General features: G+C 53.7%; 1 protein-coding gene across 1 annotated transcript in view; it reads left to right on the top strand.

Moving 5' to 3' along the window:
* The window catches only part of slc25a13 (solute carrier family 25 member 13), a 470,724-nt gene that overhangs the window by 124,944 nt on the left and 328,132 nt on the right, over positions 1 to 17,648 (top strand). The window lies entirely within an intron of this gene.

Consider the following 17,648-nt stretch of genomic DNA (forward strand, 5'->3'; position numbering starts at 1 on the left):
CGTTTCCCCGGCGGTTATAACTGGTCGCCCTGCTAAGGCGATACCCTTGCTGAGCAGTAATTGACGCAGTTCATCGCTCATGAAGGAGGACCCCCTATCGCTGTGTATGTAGGCGGGGAAACCTATCAGGGTATAGATACTGTGAAGGGCTTTTATGACGGTGGCTGCGGTCATTTCGGGGCAGGGGATGGCGAATGGGAACCCGGAGCCCCGCTGTGCATTATCGAACATGAAAGCTACCGACCGTTGGTCAGTGAGGAGCGTGAATCTCCTGCCGGCCAGGTAATGCCTGCAGTGCCGCACAGCTTCTACTATGGCCTGGGCCTCCTATTCAACGGAGGAATGACGGATTTCTGAAGCATGGAGGATGCGTGAGAAGAAGATCACGGGCCTGACCGCTTGGAAGAGGGTGGCCGCCAGAGCTATGTCGGACGTGTCACTCTCGACTTGGAAGGGAAGGGATCCATCGATTGCATGCATCATGGCCTTTGCGATGTCCGCCTTTATGCGGCTGAAGGCCTGGCGGGCCTCTGCCGACAGGGGGAAAACCGAGGTTTGAATTAGTGGGCGGGCCTTGTCCGCATAATTGGGGACTCACTGGGCGTCATATGAAAAAATCCCAGGCAGCGTTTCAGGGCCTTGGAGCAGTAGCAGTGGGGGAGGGGAAACTCCATGAGGTGGCGCATGCGTTCGGGATCTGGGCCTATGACTCCATCATGCACTACGTAGCCGAGGATGGCTAGACGGTCAGTGCTGAACACGCATTTGTCCTTGTTGTAGGTTAAGTTAAGGGTTTTTGGTATGGGGGAATTTGCGGAGGTATGTCATGGCCGCAGATGGTGACGTTGTCGAGGTACGGAAAGGTGGCCCGCAAACCGTACCAGTCAACCATTCGGTCCGTCTCCCATTGGAAGACTGAGACTCCATTTGTGACACCGAAACGAACCCTTAGGAAGTGGTAGAGCCGCCCATCTGCTTCGAATGCAGTGTACTTGCAGTCGCCTGGGCGGATGGGGAGCTGGTGGTAGGCGGATTTGAGGTCCACCGTGGAAAAGACCTTGTATTGTGCAATCTGATTGACCAAATCAGATATGCGGGGGAGAGGGTACGCGTTGAGCTGCGTATACCTGTTGATGGTCTGACTATAATCGATGACCATCCTGTGCTTCTCCCCTGTCTTTTCAACCACTACCTGAGCTCTCCAGGGGCTGTTTCTAGCCTCGATAATAGCCGCTGGTAGCCGCTGGACTTCCAACCTAATGAAGGTCCGGTCCTGGCCACTGTAACGTCTGCTCCTGGTGGCGACGTGTTTGCAATCCGGGGTGAGATTTGCAAAAAGGGAAGGCGGGTCGACCTTGAGGGTCGTGAGGCTGCAGACGGTGAGAGGGGGTATAAGACTGCCGAATTTAAAGGTTAAGCTCTGGAGGTTGCATTGGAAGTCCAATCCCAGGAGCATGGCAGCGTAGAGGTGAGGGAGGACGTAGAGTCGGAAATATTTTAATTCTCTTCCCTGGACCATGAGGTTCGCTACGCAGAACCCCTTGATCTCTACAGAGTGAGACCCGGAGGCCAGGGAGATTCTTTGGTTAACTGGGTGTATGGGAAGAGAACAGCCCCGTACGTGTTGGGGTATATGAAGCTCTCTGTGCTCCCGGAGTCGATCAGGCAGGCTGTTTTGCACCCGTTGATGAGCATGGTCGTCGCCGTGGTCGAGAGCGTCCGGGGCCGAGACTGGTCCAGGGTCACCGAGGCGAGTCGTAGTAAAAGTTGAAGATTTTCCTCGGGCGGTGTGTGGTTATCTGAATCAGGGTCGTGAGACTCCAGCCAAGATGGCGGCGCCCACGGGTCGCACATGGCTGGGGGTGGGCAAGATGGCGGCGCCCACGCATCGCACGTGGTCTCTGGGGAACAGGATGGCGGCACACAGGGCCCGCACATGGCTTGGGAAATGAAGATGGCGGCGCCCGCGGCCCGCACGTGGCCCGTGGAGAGAGTTGTGGTGGCGCCCCCGGGCCTGGCATACTGCCACGAAATGGCCCTTTTTGCCACAACCTTTGCAGGTGGAGGAGCGGGCCGGGCAGCGCTGCCGGGAGTGCTGGGCTTGGCAAAAAATCAGCGGGGCCCCCCTGGGGTTGCCTGGTAGCAGCGCGGCACAAGCTTGTGGGGGGATGGTGGATGCATTGGGGTGGCCGCGGGTGGGTTCCACGCTGCCCAAGAGGCTGCCGAGCGGTCGGGGACATGCGCGTGGGCGTTTCAGGAGGCCACTTCCAGGGAGCTAGCAAGGGCCCGTGCCTCCTTGAGGCTTAGTGTCTCTTTCTCCAGCAGCCGCTGGCGGATTTGGGAGGACATCATACCTTCAACGAATGCATCCCGGATTAAAAGTTCTGTGTGGTCGCTGGCTGAAAGTTGAGGGCAGTCACAGTTCCTACCTAGTACCAGGAGCACACGTTAGAATTCATCCAGCGATTCCCCTGGGATTTGTCGCCTTGTCGCTAGCAGATGTCGGGCATAAACCTGGTTTACTGGGCGAATGTAGTGGTCCTTTCAACAGGGCAATCGCCGCCTCGAAATTGTCTGCGTCCTCGATGAGGCTGTAGATCTCTGACCTCACCCTCGAGTGGAAAACTTGCATCTTCTGGCCCTCCGTGGGTGCAGTCATGTCCGTCCTGAGGTACCCGTTGAAGCACGCCAGCCAGTGTTTGAAGGTTGCCGCTGAGTTTGCCGCGTGGGGGCTGAGTTGCAGATACTCCGGCTTGATTCGGAGCTCCATTCTTTAAAATCTAGTCCAATAAATTGATGCTCGATAATGACTCCAGAAGCGAGATGGGATGACAATTGAAGGCTTTATTGGACTAGATGTTTCCCCTAGCAGCGCAGGTGCAGAATGCAGCTGGTAGGGAGACACAGACTTTTTTACCCCCCCGGGTTGCTGCTGCTGACCGAACTTCATCTAACGCTCCGCGGGATAGTCTAGGAATGGTTGCCACCGCCTGTAGAACCCCTGCGCAGACCCTCTCAAGGCAAACTTTCTCCTCTCCAGCTTGATAAACCCTGCCATGTCATTTATCCAGGCTTCCACGCTGGGGGGCTTCGCATCTTTCCACACTAACAAGATCCTCCGCCGGGCTACCAGGGATGCAAAGGCCAGAATGCCGGCCTCTTTCGCCTCCTGCACTCCCGGCTCGTCCGCCACTCCAAATAGTGCTAGCCCCCAACTTGGCTTGACCTGGACTTTCACCACCTTAGATATAGTTCTCGTAACATCCCTCCAGAACCCATCCAGTGCCGGGCACGACCAGAACATATGGGGGTGGTTCGCCGGGCTTCCTGAGCACCTCCCACATCTGTCCTCCAACCCAAAGAACCTACTCAGCCTCGCCCCTGTCATATGCGCTCTGTGAATCACCTTAAACTGTATCAGGCTAAGCCTGGCACACGAGGAAGAGGAATTAACCCTACTTAGGGCATCAGCCCACAGACCGTCTTCAATCTCCTCCCCCAACTCCTCCTCCCATTTACCCTTCAGCTCCTCTACCAAAGCCTCCCCCTCTTCTTTCATCTCCTGGTATATCGCCGACACCTTGCCCTCTCCGACCCACACACCTGAAATCACCCTGTCTTGAATCCCCTGTGCCGGGAGCAACGGGAATTCCCTCACCTGTCGCCTCACAAATGCCCTCACTTGCATGTACCTGAAAGTTTTTCCCGGGGGTAGCCCAAACTTCTCCTCCAGCGCCTCTCGGCTCGCAAACGTCCCATCAATGAACAGGTCCCTCATTCTTCTAATCCCTGCCCGATGCCAGCTCTGAAACCCCCCCGTCCATCCTTCCTGGGACAAACCGATGGTTACCCCTGATTGGAGACCACACCGAGGCTCCCATCGCACCCCTGTGTCGTCTCCACTGGCCCCAGATCTTTAGCGTTGCTGCCACCACCGGACTCGTGGTGTACCTTGTCGGCGAGAGAGGCAGCGGTGCCGTCACCAGCGCCCTCAGGCTCGTTCCTTTGCAGGACGCCATCTCCAACCTCTTCCATGCCGCCCCCTCTCCCTCCATCACCCACTTACGGATCATCGCCACATTGGCTGCCCAGTAGTAGCCACCCAGATTCGGCAATGCCAGCCCTCTATCTCTACTACGCTCCAGAAACCCCCTCCTTACCCTCGGGGTCTTATTCGCCCACACAAAACCCATAATGCTCCTGCTTACCCTCTTAAAAAAGGCCTTGGTGATCACAATTGGAAGGCACTGGAACACAAAAAGAAACCTCGGGAGGACCACCATTTTTATCGACTGCACTCTGCCCGCTAGCGAGAGCGGCAACATGTCCCATCATTTGAAGTCCTCCTCCATCTGCTCCACCAGCCTCGTCAAATTAGGTTTATGCAGGGCCCCCCAACTCCTAGCTATTTGGATCCCCAAGTACCGAAAGCTCCTTTCCGCCCTCTTCAACGGTAGATCGTCTATTCCTCTTCCCTGGTCCCCTGGATTCACCACGAAGAGCTCACTTTTCCCTACATTGAGCTTATAGCCCGAAAAGTCCCCAAACTCCCTTCGAATCTGCATGACCTCCACCATATACTCCACTGGATCCGCTCCATACAGCGACAGGTTGTCTGCGTACAGCGACACTCGATGCTCCTCTCCCCCTCGAACCACCCCCCTCCATTTCCTGGACTCCCTTAATGCCATGGCCAAAGGTTCAATTGCTAATGCAAATAACAGGGGGGACAGGGGGCACCCATGCCTCGTCCCTCGATACAGCCGAAAATACTCCGACCTCCGCCGATTCGTAACCACACTCGCCACCTATATAGGAGCTTAACCCAGCTAATAAACCCTCCCCTGAACCCAAACCTCCGCAACACTTCCCAGAGATACTCCCACTCTACTCGGTCAAAGGCCTTCTCCGCGTCCATAGCCGCCACTATCTCCGCCTCTCCCTCCACCGATGGCATCATTATCACGTTTAGGAGCCTCCGCACATTGGTGTTTCGCTGCCTGCCCTTCACAAATCCCGTCTGGTCCTCGTGAATCACCCCCGGGACACAGTCCTCGATCCTCGTAGCCAGCACTTTTGCCAGCAACTTAGCATCCACGTTGAGGAGCGAGATCGGCCTGGACGACCCACATTGCAGTGGGTCCTTATCCCGCTTTCAGGGTGAAAGAGATCATCGCCTCAGATATTGTCGGGGGCAGGGTCTCTCTTCCCCCCCCCCTCCCTTGCCTCATTGAAAGTCCTCACCAGCAACGGGGCTAACAGGTCTACGTACTTCCTATAGAACTCAACCGGGAACCCATCCAGTCCCGGGGCCTTCCCTGCCTGCATGCTCCCCAGCTTCTCCAACCCAATTGGCGCCCCCAAAACAGCCACCTCCTGCTCCTCCACCCTCGGGAACCTCAGTTGGTCCAAGAATCGTTGCATCCCCTCTTCCCCCGCTGGGGGCTGGGATCTGTACAGCTCCTCATAGAAGGCCATGAATGCCTCATTTACTTTCACCGCACTCTGCACCGTAGTTCCCCTTCCATCCTTGACTCCACCTATCTCCCTCGCTGCCATCCTCTTACGGAGCTGGTGTACTCTCCCCGACCACCGCCTTCAGCGCCTCCCATACTACCCCCACCTGCACCTCCCCGTTGTCGTTGGCCTCCAAATACCTTTCAATGCACCCCCGCAGCTTCCCGCACACCACCTCATCTGCCAGCAGTCCCACATCCAACCGCCACAACGGGCGTTGGTCCCTCTCCTCTCCCAACTCCAGTTCCACCCAGTGTGGGGCGTGGTCTGAAATGGCTATGGCCGAATACTCCGTTCCCTCCACTTTCGGGATCAGCGCCCTGCCCAGAACAAATAAAATCTATCCGGGAGTAGGCTTTGTGCACGTGGGAGAAAGAAGAAAATTCTCTGGCCAGAGGCCTGGCAAATCTCCACGGATCTCTCCCCTCCCCCCCCCAAAAAAAATATCTGGTCCATCAACCCCCTAAGCACCTTGGCCGCAGCCAGCCTCTTTCCGGTCCTAGATCTGGAGCGATCCAGTGCTGGGTCCAGCACCCGTGTTGAAATCCCCACCCATTATCAAGCTTCCTACCTCCAGGTCCGGAATGCGCCCCACCATACGCTTCATGAATCCAGCATCGTCCCAGTTCGGGGCGTATACATTTACCAATACCACCCACGTCCCCTGCAACCTACCGCTAACCATCACGTATCGACCTCCATTGTCCGCTACTATGTTCTTGGCCTCAAACGACATCCGCTTCCCCACCAGTATTGCCATCCCTCTTTTCTTCGCATACAGCCCCGAATGGAATACCTGTCCTACCCATCCCTTTCTTAACCTGACATGGTCTGCCACCTTCAGATGTGTCTCCTGAAGCATGACCATGTCTGCCGTCAGTCCCTTTAAGCGCGCGAACACTCGGGCCCTCTTAACCGGCCCATTTAGGCCCCTCACATTCCACGTTATCAGCCGGATTGGGGGACTCCCCCCCCCCCCCCCCCCCCCCCCCCCCCCGCCAAAATCCCCTGTCGACTAGCCATCTCCTATTTTAGGCCAGGCCCGTGCCTGCGCCTCCCACACCCTCCAGTCCCCCAGACGGGGAACCCCTGCCCCGACCACCTCTTCCGTTTCAGTTCCCCCTCGGCCAATGAAGCAGCAACCCTATTCCCCCCCCCCCCCCCCCCCCCCCCCCCGCTAGATCCAGATCTAGCTCTTTTGCTCCCCCCATAATACTTCTGTAAGTCAGCTGACGCCGGCTTCCCCCGCCTTCCCATTGACCCCCCCCCAGTGTGGAAATCCCCCCTCCTCGCGCTCCTCCAGCCCCCCCCCCCCCTCCTCCTTTCCCTAACGCAGGAAAAAGCCCGCGCTTTCCTGAGCCAGCCCCGCCCCCTGTGACGCAGCTCCTGTTGCGGCCTTGGCCCAATTCCCCCATCCCTGGGTCTCACCTCCCTCCAGCACCGGCGCTCACATTCCCCACAGTCTCCCCATCAGATCTCTTCCCCCATCCCCATCCATCGCCCAACCCGTGGAGCATTCCCTACGCATAGTTAAAACCCTGTATACAACCGACATCCCCCCCCACAACCACAGACCCTCAGTTTGAGTCCAATGTTTCCGTTTGGATAAAGGTCCAAGCCTCTTCTGGCGTTTCAAAATAGTGGTGTCGATCCTGAAATGTGACCTACAGTCGCGCTGGCTGCAGCATTCTGAATCTCACCCTCTTCCTATGCAGCACCGCCTTGGCCCGATTGAAACCACCTCTCCTCTTTGCCACCTCCGCGCTCCAGTCCTGGTAGACTCGGATCACCGCATTCTCCCATCTACTGTTCCGCTCTTTCTTGACTTATCTCAGGACACACTCTCTGTCCGCGAAACGATGGAACCTCACCACTATCGCCCTCGGCGGGTCTCCTCGCCAGGACCCGATGAGCCCCTTCTAGCTCCAGGGGGCTCGGAGAGGCCTCTGCACCCATCAGCGAATGGAGCATCGTGCTCACATACACCCCGGCATCGGCCCCCTCCACCCCTTCAGGGAGACCCAGAATCCGGAGATTCTTCTTCCTCGACCTGTTCTCCAGGTCCTCTAATCTTTCGGCCCACCTCTTGTGCAGCGCCTCGTGCGCCTCCATCTTCACCGCCAGGCCCAAGATCTCGTCCTCGTTCTCGGTGGTTTTGTCCCTCACCTCTCGGAGCTCTGCCTTCTGGGTATCCTTCAGCCCCTCGATCGCCATCAGCATTGGCGCCAGCACCTCCTTTTTAAGCTCCTCCACCCAGCGCCTGAGAAACTCCTGCTGATCCGGCCCCCATGCTGCTCGATTTCCGCCATTTTATTTTTACCCCCTCGTTTCTGCCGCTGCTCCAAAGCCACTTTTTCCCCCACTCCACTTCTGGTCCCCTCCATACATGACGGAAGGGGGACCTTGCTCTCACCTTCCCACATGGGAATCGGTCGAAAAATGTCCGTTGGGGCTCCTCTGGAGAGCCCAAAAGTCCGTTCTAGCGGGAGCCGCCGAAATGTGTGGCTTTAGACACAGACTCTTATACCCCGCCTTACTGGGCGGAACCAGCAGGCAGGCTTCACCAATGATCTTCCTGTCTCAGGTACCTCCCACACCAATGATCTTACAGCCTCAACCTAGGTACCATAATACCCCTAATACCGACTACCACACTATCCAGCACATCCCTCAGCCTCAGGGGCTCCTCCAACGCCTGCCTGAAATTCCAGCACACCCAGAAACCGCCCCATGTCCCACTCCTCTTCCCCCGGGTCCACCTCGTAAAGTCCCTGGTAGTACTTCCTAAATGCCTCTTTTATCTTCCCTGGCTCCGACACCACATTCCCAGCCCCAACAATCCGCATCTTCAATATTTCCCTGGACGCGGCCTACCTCCTTTGCTGGTGTGCCAGCATGTGGCACGCCTTCTCCCCATACTTATATTGCACCCCTCTTGCCCTACGCAGTTGCCCTACCACCCTCCCCGTTGTCAGCCTGTCAAACTGCCCCTGCAACTTTTTCTTCCTCACCAATCCCTCCACAGTGGGCACCCTCAAATATTCCCTGTCCACCTCCACTATCTCGCTCACTAGACGGTCAATGTTCCTCCCTTGTTTCCCTATCCGCATGAGCCTTAAACAAAATAATCATCCCCCCCGGTCCACTGCCTTCAGTACTTCTCAAAAAAAAATGGCCACAGACACCTCTCTATTCTGATTCAACTCCACATCCCCCTTAATCGCCGCCAACACCTTATCACAAAAACCTCCATCCGCCAACAACCCCGAGTCAAACCTCCAACCCGGCCTCTGCTCTCATCCCATTCTAAACTGAATCTCCAGCCAGTGGGGCGCATGGTCCAAGATAACTATCCCCGCATACTCTGCCCCCTCCACCCCAACCAATATCTCCCAACTCACTACAAAGGAATCAATCCTCGAATACACCTTCTGGACGTGTGAAAAGAAGGAATACTCCCTTTCACCTGGGTTCTGAAAAAGCCATGGGTCCACTAAACCCATCCTCTCGTAGACCCTCCCAGCTACCTTGCCATTTGTAACCTATCCATCGACATGGGTCTCGACCAACCCACCTCAGCTCCAGGACACAGTTAAAATCTCCTCCCATGATCAACTGGTGCGTGGCCAAATTCGGGATCGATGCCAACAACCTTTCATAAAACCCACATCATCGCAATCTGGGGCATACACATTTACCAATACCACCGGTGCCCCTTCCAATAACCCACTCACAATCACATATCTCCCACCCAGGTCCCTCCCCACCTTCACACTCACAAATCCCATTTTTTTGCACATTAAAATCGCCACTCCCCTCGATTTCAAGTCAAACTCTGAGTCAAAAACCCGCCCGACCCACCCCTTCCTTAACCTAACCTGATCCTTTACACGGAGGTGCGTCTCCTGCAGAAAAAACACCCCCGCTTTCAAGCTCCTGAGGTGTGCGAACGCCCGTAACCTTTTAACCAGCCCCCGGACGTTCAGTCCCCGGACGTTCCACGTTACCAGCCTTACTGGAGGCTTAAGCCTCCAATCCCCTCTACCATCAGTCATCTTCCTCACTTAACTCCAGCCCCCTTAATTCCACCCTATACCTAGCCCATTCCAGATGGCCCCTTCCTCCGCCCCTGACCATGTCATCTCTCACCACCTGCCACGTCGCAACAACCCCCCTGCCTGTACCGCCCCCTCCCACCGGCAACCCCTCTCGACCTTCCTCCCCCACCACTTCACTTCCGTTCACCAGCATAACCTGCTGCCACGGCCGCCCCTGCTCAAAGGCACATCCCAATTACCCCTCCCTCCCTCTCTCTCTCTCTCTCTCTCTCTCTCTCTCTCTCTCTCTCTCTCTCTTCTCCCCCCCCCCCCTCCCCCCCCCCCTTCCCACTCCCACTCCTCAGCTCAAGGAGGAAAGCTCCCTGCTGACCTTCCCCTCCCCCACCCAAACAAGGTCTTCTCCTTAACTCCAGGCAGCCTTCAGGAGGCGGGGATGGGAACATCCATCCCCACATAAACTCTTCACCCCTACAACCCTTTTCAATCTCAACATTAAACAGCTCCCCCCCCCCCCCCCCCCCCAAAAGACAAAAATCCCCCAATCCTTACCCCCACTTCAAACATGCTCCCAACCATTACAAAGTGCCAGCATCCCAGTCCCCAAGCATTGTCCGCTCAGTTCTCCCCCAGTTTATGCTCCTTAATGAACTTTTCAACTGCTTCTTGGGTCTCAAAATAATACTCCCGGCCTCCAAAAGTCACCCGTAATTTCACCAGGTAGAGCACCCCAAACCTGATCTTCCGTTAGTACAGCACTGCCTTGGCCTTGTTGAAGCCTGCCCGCCGTTTTGTCAACTCTGCTCCGATGTCCTGATATATTCGGACGCTATACCCCTTCCTGTCGTAGGTACACTTCTCCCAGGTCCATCACAGAATCATCTCTTTCTCCACAGATTTGTGGAGTCTCACGATCACCACCTGCAGCGACTCCCCAGCTCTAGGCTTCTGCCTCTTGGACCTATGCGCTCGGTCCACTTCAGGCACCTTATCTCGCACCCCTTCTGCTACCAGCCCCACTAGCATCTTTGAGACGTACGTCGTGGCACTCACACTTTCCACTCCTTCAGGCAGGCCCACTATTTGCAGGTTCTGTCTTTTTGAGGCATTCTCCTGCTCCTCCACTTTGCCCTCAACATTTTACACAGGTCCCCTAGGAACCCCACCTCCGACTCCAGAGCTACCACCCGATCGCTGTGGTCCGAGATCACTCCTTCGACCTCCCGAATCTGCGACCGCTGCACCTCCAAACGCCTCGCCACCCATTCAGAGAACTCTTCAGGGGTGTCACAGCTTCTTCAATGACTTTTGAGCGATCCTGATGCATTTCCTTCCTCTGCCGGCAGAATTCGTCTTTAATAAACGCCATCAGCTCCTCCCTCTGGGGCCTTCCATCCTGCGTCAGTGCTTCCCCTGTCTGTATGCTTACAGTGGCTGCTGCAACAAAGGTTCCCTCCAACTTTTCAGCCAACTCGCACTGTTTTCTGCCGGGTGTGATAGGCAGCAGACATACCACTCCTGGGCGAAACTACTCCTCCAACATTCACCTATGCCTTTTCATCAAAATTCCATCCAGTATCGGGTAAAAAGAGCTATTTTCTGTGCCTTTAAGCAGGAGGTGCTCTGTGTGTGACCACTCACTCCATTGTCACAACCGGAAGTCCCCTCCATCCTCTTTGAGACCATACCTTTTAGTTCATGTTAGACCATAAAACATAGGAGCGGAATTAGGCTGCTTGGCCCATCGCGTCTGTTCCGCCATTCAATCATGGCTGATATTTTCTCATCCCCGTTCTCCTGCCTTCTCCCCATAACTCCTGATCCCCTTATTAATCAAGAACTTATCTATCCCTGTCTTATAGACACCCTGTGATTTGGCCTCCACAGCCTTCTGCGGCAAAGAGTTCCACAGATTCACCACCCTCTGACTGAAAAAATACCTCCTCATCTCTGTTTTAAAGGATTGACCCTTTAGTCTGAAATGGTGTCCTCTGGTTCTAGTTTTTCCTACAAGTGGAAACATCCTCTCAATGTCCACTCTATCCAGGCCTAGCAGTATCCTGTAATATTCAATAAGATCTCTCCTCATCCTTTTAAACTCCAACGAGTACAGACCCAGAGTGCTCAACCGTTCCTCATACGACAAGTTCTTCATTCCAAGGATCATTCTTGTGAACCTCCTCTGGACTCTTTCCAAGGCCAGCACATCTTTCCTTAGATACGGGGTCCAAAACTATGCACAATTTTGATTCTCTTCATTCTCTCTAGTAAAATCGAGCACCTCACACTTCTCTGCATTTGTGTACCTTTTTCATTAAGGAGCCTCTGCCCCTTAATAATAAGGATATTATTATCCTTCTTACAGTCCACAATACTTCTAACTTTCATCATTATCAAACTTTGAACTTAGGCCCTGTAGGCTATCAAAAAGAGCAGAGGTCCTATATTGATCCTTGGAGCATGCCACTTTATTCTCCTCTCCAGTCTTAAAAATAACCTTTCACCACTACTCTACTTTCTTTTTTAATTCCTTTAGCAGAGTTACAAAGCCAGAGCTCAGTGTGTGGACAGGGGCAAAACCCTAATCCAGCTCCTTGCCCGCTTGGTGGGGCAGTTCACAGTTAGAGTATTGTTGCAAGGCAGGTGTTCATTCCAGCACTTTGGAAAGATTGTAATCAGGTTGCAGTGGCAAAAAAGTAGCAGGAAGTGTGTGTTGGTCTGTGCACAAACTGATGCTGGTTAAACAATGTGATCATTAGAGTGGATTTGTGAGTTTTATGGATTTTTGCTTTTGTTCGTAAAAACATGTTGTACTCCTGGCTTCTTGATCAAGCAGACGTATCTATCTCATGTATAGCACTAATTTTGATGTTGGGACATTGATGTCAGTAATACTAATTTCCTTTAATTACTTGATATTCCGGGATGCTGTTCATACTGTATGTGTTTGGGCTTTAGAAGTAATCTGTGCTACCTGTGATGATAGAGAACCATTGTGACGCTATACCTTTGGTTACTGGATGACCTGAATTACATTTAAATACTTCAAGCCATAGTTGTTGAAATACTGGCGTTATTGAGTGCATTGTATTTCATACGTTCCACATAATTGATTTCGCGGTTTGAATTCAAACTGTATTTTCCAAAGAGCCTTCCACTTACCATTTGGAAAATTTTGAGATTTTATTGATACTTAATTTACCTGATAGCTCATTCAGCATATGTGAAGATTAAACTTCATGGCAAGGGGAAATAGTGGAAAAGCATTCAATGCTCCCTCTGACCATCCCAAAATCAGAAGAATCGTTACATTATGTAGCCAGAAGGCTATGTCCCTTCCCTCAGCCTGAGCTATCGAGCCACTGATCAAGACTGAATAAATTGGATCAACCCTTAAACAATCATTGATTCCAGTATAGCAATCGTTCTAATCAACATGAAGTACCAATCAACACGAAGTACCAGTATATTCTGTGGCAATCGATCCTGTGAATGTTCTACTGCCTTGAAAATGTTTGTCAGGCCTGCAAGTTCTTTAACTATTTTGAGTTGCTGAAACTTTTCATTCTTTTACTTCTTGTATGAAGTTTTACAGTTGTATCCTCTGTAATGATCGCTATTTTTGGTGATCGTGCCGAGATAAGAATCAAATACAGTGGGCGCGATTCTCCACTCCCACGCCGGTTGGGAGAATCACCTGGGACGCCGAGATTTCCGGGGACGCCGGTCCGACCCCCTCCCGCGATTCTCCCAAGCGGCGGCAACGGCCCGGTCGAGTTTCGCAGGCCGGAGAATCGCCGGAGACACCGAAAATGGCGATTCTCCGGCCCCCTCGCGATTCTGAGGCTCGGATGGGCCGAGCGGCCAGGCCAAAACGGCGGGTTCCCCCCAGCGCCGTCCACACCTGGTCGCTACAGTCGTGGGCGGTGCGTGAACGCTGGGGGGGGCGGCCTGTGGGGGGGGGGGGGGGCGAGGGGGGATCCTGCACAGGGGGGTACCTTAAATGTGGGGTGGCCCGTGATCGGTGCCCACCGATCGTCGGGCCGTCCTCTCTGAAGGAGGACCTCCTTCCTTCCGCCGCCCCACAAGATCCGTCCCCCATCTTCTTGCGGGGCGGATTTGGACAGGACGGCAACCACGCATGCGCGGGTTGGCGCCGGCCAACCCGCGCATGCGCGGATGACGTCCGTTATGCGGCGCTGGCCGCGTCATCTAATCGGCGCCGCTTTTACGCGGGTGACAAGGCCTCGCGCGGGAGGATGACGCGGCCCCGATACTGGCCCATTGTCAGGGCCTGAATCGGTCGTGACCGGGGCCGTTCCGCGGCGTCATGAACCTCAACGGCGTTCACGACGGCGCGGCCACTTCGGCATGGGGGTGGAGAATGCCGCCCAGGATGTTTTGTTAATTCGATTAAACTTGCACATTTTCCACTAACGTACCGACATGTTTGCAATGGTCTACCAGAAGATAGGAAGAATGGAAAAAAGGTGGTGATCAGACTCAAAACGGGCATTGTGAGTAGAATTGAAAACAAGCATTGTTGTTAAAGTGGCAATGAACGTTCCTACTTATGTGACTATACAACACTAGATGGTATATTTGCCCATGCAAGCACTTAACAGCGCAAGGCAGTTAATGGGTTTGGACTTCTTTGCACTAAGATTGAGACCATCTCTTTGCTGCTTGCTATCCTTTCCCCTATCTCAGTAGACTAAACATATGCTGACGTTTCCCCCTGCCTTAGCCTAGAACACACATACTCTCTCTCCTGTCTTTCCTCATACCATCTCCAAGGTTATCTTGTCCACGGGATCCACCTTCTGCTTCTATAACAATTCCCATCAAACAGCTGACCACCTAACTTCTTTTCCTGGCTCCATGTTAGCTGATATTGGCTCCACTTAGCTACCAATCACACATGGACAGCACACGTTCAATGAATCATGCTGCCACTGTGGACTAAACCATCAACATCCTGAAACTAGTTCTGCTGCCTAGATTACGTGTGGAAACTGCCCCTTGACTTGTTGAGCGTGCCTCCGAATTCCTGGTGCTTTGCTCTATCCTCTACAACGTGACTCCGATCAGGATGTAGGGCTTGCAAGGCTTTTAAGGCACCTTGGGGGCAGCATGGTGGCACAGTGGTTCGCACTGCTGCCTCGCGGCGCCGAGGTCCCGGGTTCGATCCTAGTCCTGGGTCAGTGTCCATTTGGGGTTTGCACATTTTCCCCGTGTTTGCATGTGTTTCACCCCCACAACCCAAAGATGTGCAGGGTAGGTGGATATGCCACGCTAATTGCCCCTTAATTGGAAAAAATGAATTGCATACTCTGAATTTATCAAATGAAAGGCACCTTGGGAAGAGGAGGAAGGTAGGAACTAGTAGGAAGAGGAGGCATCCGGAACTCCTTCACTCTCGACATGCTGTTTATGACTGGCTGTTCAGAATCTGGTTCCCCTAAGCTCTCCTCCTCCGTCACTGTCGTTCACTATTGCCCATTGTGGGCAGCACGGTAGCATAGTGGTAGCACAGTTGTCTCACAGATCCAGGGTCCCAGGTTCGATTCCCGGCTGGGTCACTGTCAGTGCGGAGTCTGCACATTCTCCCCGTGTCTGCGTGGGTTTCCTCCGGGTGCTCCAGTTTCCTCCCACAGTCCAAAGATGCGCGGGTTAGGTGGATTGGCCATGCTAAATTGCCCTCTGTGTCCAAAAAGGTTAAGTGGAGGTTACGGGGATAGGGTAGATAAGTGGGCTTGAGTAGGGTGTTCTTTGTAAGGGCCGGTGCAGACTCGAAGGGCCGAATAGCCTCCTTCACTGTAAATTCTATGATACGCCTATCCCTCTGCTACAGACCATTAGAAATTCCTCGACACCAAAATCTTTAAATAAAAGACACCATTTAGCAACTTGTTTGCACAACAACCTTATTCAGTAGAGTTTCCAATAAAATATACTAAACTGAACTTGTGCATTCTCTTAGTGCCCATCTTATAGTACGTTTGCCTGCCCTAGTGTTTCTTATACCTCAGTGATCCTTTTAAATTTACTGCAGCAGAGATAGCTGGCCTGCTGTGAGAGCCTGCAAGCCCTTTGAGCACTGATATCCACAGCCATGATGGCAGCAGTCAGAACCTGCATAGCACAAAGCTAGGTTTAATGGCAGCAAGCACAGATTTTATAGCTTCAGTCTGAGCTTCTACTGCAGCATTGAGACCTTGGATGGATTGTGCTGCTATGAAAGTAGAGACATTGACCGGCGGATGCTGAATTACAGCAAATACTGTCATGGAGTTGGCCATCAATTCAACACAGAAATTCCAAGCTCTGCACGGAACCATATGCTAAGCCAGACACTCCCATGCTCCTTGACAATGACAAGAGGCTCAGTGGCTTGTCAGTGCACCACGTATCTCTGTCTGCATATCCAGCATCATTCCAAAATAGAAATAAATTCTGGAAAAACTCGGGTCTGGCTGCATCTATGAAGAGAAAATAAAGTTTAGGAAAAAAATTATTTGCATTTTCATTTCATATAATACACAATAGTGCAAGACAACAAGAAAATAAAACACCAGTACAAACATAAACCCCCAAAATAGCTTATCCCCTCCCACAACCGAAACCCCCCCCTCAGACAGTAAATACATTTGGCTGGCAGCAGCGTTTTTACATTAGTGTTTTAAACTTGCAAGAAGCAAGTATAAATAATAAGGGATCCATTGAGAATGTATAGCACAAAATATAATGTTATCTGGGAGTTGTGGTGAACCACTGTAATAGGAGATGTAAGGTAGGATCTGCACTGCAGGTTCGCCGGTAGCTCCTGCCGGCTGGCTCTGCCCACGGAGAACTGTATAAATATGCATGACCTCCAGTGCCCTGCCATTTCGCCAGCTGCAGCAGGAGGCCATGCATCTGACTGTAATAAAGCCACCGTTGTACCCAACTTTAGTCTTTGTGCAATTGATCGTGCATCAATTTATTACAGTCAGATTTTCCACAGAATGGATATCAGAATTAAGCCCGATCGCCTGCAGCTGGATCCGCACTTGCCCAACGCCAGAAAAGACTTTCCTCACTGGCTAGCATGTTTCGAGGCCTACATCAAGGCTGCGGATCCCGAGCCAACGGAGGCTCAGAAGATAAACGTCCTTTACTCCAGACTGAGCTCCAGCGTGTTCCCGTTGATCCAAGACGCCACGAATTACACAAAAGCAATGGAACTCCTTAAGGAACACTACGCGCAGAAGGCGAACACGGTCTTCGCCAGGCATGTACTCGCCACCCACTCGCAACTACCTGGTGAGTCCATCGAAGACTTCTGGTGGGCCCTAATTCCACTCGTCCGGGACTGTGACTGTCAGGCCGTTACGGCCTCCGAACACGCAAATCTCCTCGTGCGCGATGCCTTCGTGGTGGGGATTGGGTCGGACCGCATCTGAGAACGATTACTGGAAGGGGCCACGCGCAAACTGGCGGAGACGAAAACCTTGGCGCTCTCCATGACGGTCGCATCCCGTAACGTACAATCTTACCCCTCCTGGTGCGCTACCCACCCTTCTACTCCTTCCTACCCCTCCTGGACCCCGCCGACGACCTCCTCAGCCGAGGCACTGCCTTCCCAAAAGGCCTGCCCCGCTCGCCAATCCGCGCACCCCGGGGGTCCCCGCTGCTACTTCTGTGTTCAGCAGAAGCACCCCCGCCAACACTGCCCGGCCCGCACTGCAGTTTTTAAAGCCTGCAGTAAAAAGGGCCACTTCGCGGCTGTGCCAGGCCCGCGCAGTCGCTGCGATCGCGCCTGCTATTGCCCCCTCCCACATGCCAGATGCACAATGGGAGCCACCATCTTCTCCTCATGGGTCCATGTGTGACCAATGGACGCCGCCATCTTGTCGCCCTTCGGCCGCGTGCGCACCATGGGCGGCGCCATCTTGTCCCGACCCCGCAATGTGCCTACCATGGGCGCCGCCACCTTGTCCCGACCCCGCAATGTGCGCACCATGGGCGCCGCATCTTGTCCCCCACAGGGTCTCCGGACATCCCGACATCGGAACTGCACTCGCTCGCCACCCG

This window comes from Scyliorhinus torazame, chromosome 6, assembly GCF_047496885.1.
Source record: "Scyliorhinus torazame isolate Kashiwa2021f chromosome 6, sScyTor2.1, whole genome shotgun sequence".
Taxonomy (NCBI): Eukaryota; Metazoa; Chordata; class Chondrichthyes; order Carcharhiniformes; family Scyliorhinidae; genus Scyliorhinus; species Scyliorhinus torazame.